Source organism: Haliotis rubra, unplaced genomic scaffold, assembly GCF_003918875.1.
Source record: "Haliotis rubra isolate DU_JTF1 unplaced genomic scaffold, ASM391887v1 Scf907, whole genome shotgun sequence".
NCBI classification, from domain to species: domain Eukaryota; kingdom Metazoa; phylum Mollusca; class Gastropoda; order Lepetellida; family Haliotidae; genus Haliotis; species Haliotis rubra.
In genome coordinates, this window is record NW_025767643.1 from 378,193 (window position 1) to 384,192 (window position 6,000).

At 36.2% G+C, this 6,000-nt stretch overlaps 1 protein-coding gene across 3 annotated transcripts in view; it reads right to left on the bottom strand.

The window, feature by feature from the left end:
- Positions 1-5,694, bottom strand: part of LOC124264073 (protein FAM13A-like) — a 95,341-nt gene extending 89,647 nt beyond the window's left edge. For all 3 annotated transcript variants that reach the window (XM_046698793.1, XM_046698795.1, XM_046698792.1), the window contains exon 1: positions 5,582-5,694. The gene's annotated coding sequence lies outside the window, so the exon portion shown is untranslated. The remainder of the gene's footprint in view (positions 1-5,581) is intronic.
- Positions 5,695-6,000: the final 306 nt, after the last annotated feature.

Sequence of the window (6,000 nt, forward strand, 5' to 3'; positions counted from 1 at the left end):
CGCTATAACCATCCTTGTCTTATGTTAAAGTACAGAAGTTAAAATCACCTAAACTTGCTATTATCTTTAATTCAGATGCTGTTAACATGGTATATTAACATTATATACAATAATGTAAAACTTACCATTAAAGCCTCTCCCTCCGTACTGGTCCTGGTCACAGTGAGGTACCAGACCAAGCCATCTCACTAGGTATAATCATAGTAGCATGAATGTGAATGTTTAAATTTTAACATGGGAAGAATAATGGATACCTGCTGCAGACTTTGCTTCCAGTAGTTGGGTATAGTTAGATCTGGGTTAAAACATTGCTGGTGATGCCAACAGTTTCAGAAACAGTATATGTAACAGGGCTCCAGATAAGGGCCGTATCGCCGTATGTACGGATAAAAAATATGCACGATACAGTAGGAAATCATTTAGATAACGTAGCAGATACGCACCACAGCAATGGTGTACGGCCTTAGAATCATTTACAGACGCATTTATCTGAAAAAAGTATTGTTTTATTGTTTGTTGAAATGTTTACACAAGAGTAGCAATATAGTGGTGTATATATGAAACAAAACACAAGATAACTGATACGCCATTAAATTCCATTCAGTACTCTAAATGTACTCTTTAAGTTTTTCCAGTACTCCTATACTGAAAAAATAAGGAATACGTGCTCCTGATGTTGAAATATTATCTGGAGCCCTGTGTAAGTTTCACTGTACAAAGATTTCCTTGTCCAACACACATACAAACTGAGAATGATACAAATGATCCAAGCATGGGGGAAGTGAAGTAGGTCTGTCTCAATCATAAATCTTAATCAAAATTAAACATTGTGCGATACACAAAACCGGAAGGTATATCCTCATAGTTCAGAGGGTGGGTGGCTGGTTTTCATCAGTCTATCACTACAACCCCCATTAATGGCTTCTAAACGTGTCTGAGCATGAATTTTGCCATGTCCAGCAAATGTTTCAGTAATGTCAGATCAATTGGGCACCATACTTTTACAGGGATTCAAACATTGCACCAATGTGAGGAATGTAACTGGGTATTTGACAAGACAAATGAACATTTCAACCACTAGATACATTTTTTAGTAGACTAACAACTAGTCTCTGAAATGAATAAACAAAATAAAATATAATGAAAAGGAGCCCTGAGACTTTCTTCATGTGGAAATCTAGACTTGCCACTTTTCTAGAATAATGTGGCCTTTCTTGGATATGTTTGCTTCAGGGTCTGTGGTCTGAAGACAAAACAGTGGAACAGATCGCGTAAACGCACCATGCTTCGCGGCTCACCGAGAAGCATGACTTTCCACGTGCGGTCAGACCACGTGCTCTTGACCACGTGGGAAACGGTCAGTTGTGTACAGGTTATGCTTGGGTTAAGACGTTAATTGAGTTTAGACGTCAGTTGAGTTCAGGTTTCCTTTGAGTTCGGTTGTTTCTTGAGTTGGGTGACAGCTCGTCAAAATAGGATTTAGATAGACTGATATAAAGAATGTATTAGTGCATCGAAATAGAAGTTCCATATAGCTAGCTGCTATAGAGCTAGATACTGTAGATAGTAGACTTAATCTGCAATAGAGCTAGATAGTGTAGATAATCGAATTTAAGGTATCACATTAAGTTTCTTGCCTCATTAGCATTTGTTATAAGAGATTCACGTTTAGTTCCCCATTTGTATTGTTTGAATTATTTCATCAGTTCAATCAAGAGAGTCACGTTTAGTTCCCCAAATAGCATATTTCGATACTTTAATTTTAGTTAGTTTAGTTTTCAATTCCACTGTGCATCAGTCTGTTTGACAGACTACATTTTTAGAGAAACGTGTCATGTCACCTGTCTGAAACACAATGTTATGTCTGAACACAATATTCATGTCTTGAACAGAATATTCATGTCTTGAACACAAAGTTCATGTCTGAACACAAGGTTCATGTCTGAACACACGGTTCATGTCTGGAACACAAGGTTCATGTCTGAACACACGGTTCATGTCTGTAATACAAGGTTCATGTCTGAACACAAGGTTCATGTCTAAACACAAGGTTCATGTCTAAACACAAGGTTCATGTCTGGAACACAAGGTTCATGTCTGTAACACAAGGTTCATGTCTGGAACACAAGGTTCATGTCTAAACACAAGGTTCATGTCTGTAACACAAGGTTCATGTCTAAACACAAGGTTCATGTCTAAACACAAGGTTCATGTCTGTAACACAAGGTTCATGTCTAAACACAAGGTTCATGTCTGGAACACAAGGTTCATGTCTGAACACAAGGTTCATGTCTAAACACAAGGTTCATGTCTGCAACACAAGGTTCATGTCTAAACACAAGGTTCATGTCTGGAACACAAGGTTCATGTCTAAACACAAGGTCTTGAACACATTGTTCATGTCTTGAACCTCCAAAAGTATTACTATTACTTTTAGTCTCATGGACTTCCTGTAAAATCCCTGGTCACAGTATCTTCAGCCAGTTACTGGTGAAACCTTGCCACTCGTGTCATCCCCAGCTATTTTTAATATAGCAATTATAGCCTCATGGCTGTCGTGGAATGACAGGGAACAGCATTAATTTTAAGCTCTTAATTGGAATATTCTTTCAACAACAAAATACATCTTTTTGGTCTATTACTACTGAATTAAACATATTTCAATTATGTTTTTCATTCTGTGCACCAAACATCAAAGTTTCAATTTCATCTAAAGGACACATAACCCCATATGTTTTGTGAAAACCTTGCACCAGATGTATGGAACTTTATGTTACTTTTCTGCTTTGAAGTACCATCACATTGTGTATTATATTGTGCAACAAAATTCTCCTCAATGAATTAGCTGTACAAGGCGTGATACCAAAAAGGTATGTAATTGAAAAAGAGGATTCTTGATAAAGGGACTAGCATCTGTACAAAAACCTGAGAAGATCAAGGTTAGAATTTTTTTCAGCAATCCAAGCTTGTCGAAAGATGCGAATAATGCGATTGGGAGGTCAGGTTTGCTGTGTTTTCTCAAATATTGTCTGGATAAATGAATTTCCGCATGTATCCAAATAACACCACTACCAAAATGCCACTTGCTTGACCAAGACATGTTTCCATTCAGGCTCACCCTGGTAGTCTCAGTAAATATATCTGTTATATATGCTATACACAGCATACACAGTTGGTGAAGGAATAATATTAATACCTTTAACTGTATACAAAAAAACATTTTCTGCTTGAGTTCATCTTTCGTGTCCCTTCAGCTGCCAGCTGTAATATAACAATACCTAACAAACTGATTAATGAAATGTAATGACCCCATACATATTTGATTTAATATTGTGGTCAAATGAATTACATGATACTGCTGAAAATTGTACATGGGCACAAACTATTGTTAACTATTGAAGGTTTATTTCAAAATGAAAAGTTTCGGTCGTGTTTTGGGGTTGTTTTTGTATCCACACGTATCCTTTAGACTTGTTTCTGTGGTATTTGAATACAGAGACCCCTTAAAACATTGAAGCAATGATGACGACTCCTGATTGTTAGTTTAAGAGAACTGATGATCTCTTAAGAAGGAACAAAAAACAAGCAGTCTTTGTCTACAGACAACTGAGAGAGCTACTTTTGTGTGACATTGATTCAGTCAAGCCTGACTTTCTGTTCTTTGTTTTCGATTCACTGGCTTGGAAAATCTGTGAAGCATGACATTAATTGGAGTCTTACTATGAATAAATAGTTGATATACAGGTAGAAACTCTTGATGCATATCAATGTCACTGACATTCCACACACCACATATATGCACATACGATGATATGATGACGAGTATTATGGATTAGAACGTCTATCTTACTTACATATATACATTACAGGACTACTTCCTGTCTATTCATAAGGTAAATGAAGGTAGGAGACCATCACCCACTCACCCTTCCACAAATCAAGTCAATCATAAGCAGATGGTATAATCATAATATTCGGTGACGCTTTTCAAATGCAAACGTTTGAAGCCTGTTTGGGGAATGTGTCTTTCGCAAGTAGATTTATATTTCAATAAAAAAGTGTCCATTAACGAAGATTGATTTTGAAAAGTTGCATATCTAATATTCTGCAACAACTGCTTGGCTGAATATATGCTGAAACAGCTGGAGTTTCACGGCATACTTTAGTAATACAGAGGACATTTCTAGCTTTAGAAATTATCATATGATGTAAATGACTGATAATATACTTATTCACAAGTAATGAAATACATATATGTATTGCCACAGTAAGACATGATACAAAAAAAATGTCACAAACTGATGGTCGAAGATGAAAGTTTAATATAAACAAAATAGTTCTACGAACAAGATCTTATAGAAAGGTGGCAACAGCCATGACAAATAGTTATACATGGACAATTTCATTGTACTGAAATTTCCTGTGCACAGCCACAATAGAGCTATGGTATGAAAACATTTCCTATCTACCTAGGTATGTGTATATTTCCACAAATGTACACATCAGTGCATTGTAAGAGTAACAGATAGTCATATGAAACTTTTAAAAACACAAACCATTTCTGTGTTAGTGTTTGTTTATACATTTCTAATGCCAATAAAAACTCGTTAGACTGGACTATTTTTATCTTCTAGACTGGTTGGGGTCTTAAAATTAAATTACATGTCACTATACCAGTCACGGCGAAAGACTGGTGTACTGCATCTAAAAACAGTGCTAAGGCCAACAGGACAAATGTCTGTGTATGGCACCTGCTGCAACATGTAAACTCAACACATTCTACAACTCCTAGGATTATCTGGTCAAAACATGTGTTGTCACAATCAATCAAAACATCTATCTCAGTTTAACATGCTTGTAGACATTCAAGTCACTTATACATAACGCATAATCTAATATCCAACAATCAATAAACCTGGAAAGTCAACTAGTGTAGCCTACACAGATATCAAACCAACCTAACAACATTACTAAATTTGGCATTTGAGTCAAGCAGACCAGTATTAATTTCTACCTAAATTATTGCATAAAACTGACATTTCTCGAAACATTCGATGTTTTTATCCAACCAAACGGTAACAGTCCCTGCACCAAAATATGTCAGCAGCTGTTAATAAATTAACGAATTTATTTGAAAACATGTAAAACAAAATCAATTGAAAGCTTATGCATAATTCACTGGGTAACTTATTCTCAACATATTTCCAGAAGAAGCGACAGAATAACATTCATTGGTGGCAGCTTGGGAAGACAAATTCAAAGAATCACACAATCAAATTATTTACCGCCGTAACAAAATGCAGTTTGCACAAACATGCGCGTCATAATTCGATTATATATTACAAAATTAATATTACTAAACTGTCGGATTCAGTTTTGTCAATTTCTCATAAATACCATGAGTGTACGCCAAGGCAGACGAGTTTCCCTCCATACATGCAACTGCTTGGGCATGTTGCATGATGTTCGCCCAGTGCAGGTGTCACTACATTTAACCATTTTGTGTTTGTGTCTTCCTTAACAACACGATATAGACTGACGCCAAAGCTAACAAGGACTATGTGATATCATACCCGCTTACCTTTTGAATAAATTATTCCGAGGAAAGTCAGTATTCCTGTATAAACACGGAGAACAGATATCCCGACACAGCAAACAATTTTGTTTTCTCTGCAATTTCGAGGAAGGTCAAGGAATTTGGAACCATTCAGCCAATCACGTTCCTCGAGACAAACCAATTTTATTGGCAAGCGGTGAAGAGGGGAAATGCATACCTGTGTAATTTGTCTCACGGATGTTGTTTGAATAAATTACCATTCGTTTTGCATTATAAGCACAGACTGTAACAACACTAAACAATACATGAGATTTATGTACTGTTATGTGGATTTATACACCCTAAAGTAAAATAATCATGTCTGTCTGACATGTCTGATTGTTTGGGTTTTTTATATGACTTTCGTTTTGAATTTGTTCTTGTTTGGGCTTTTAATATGCGTT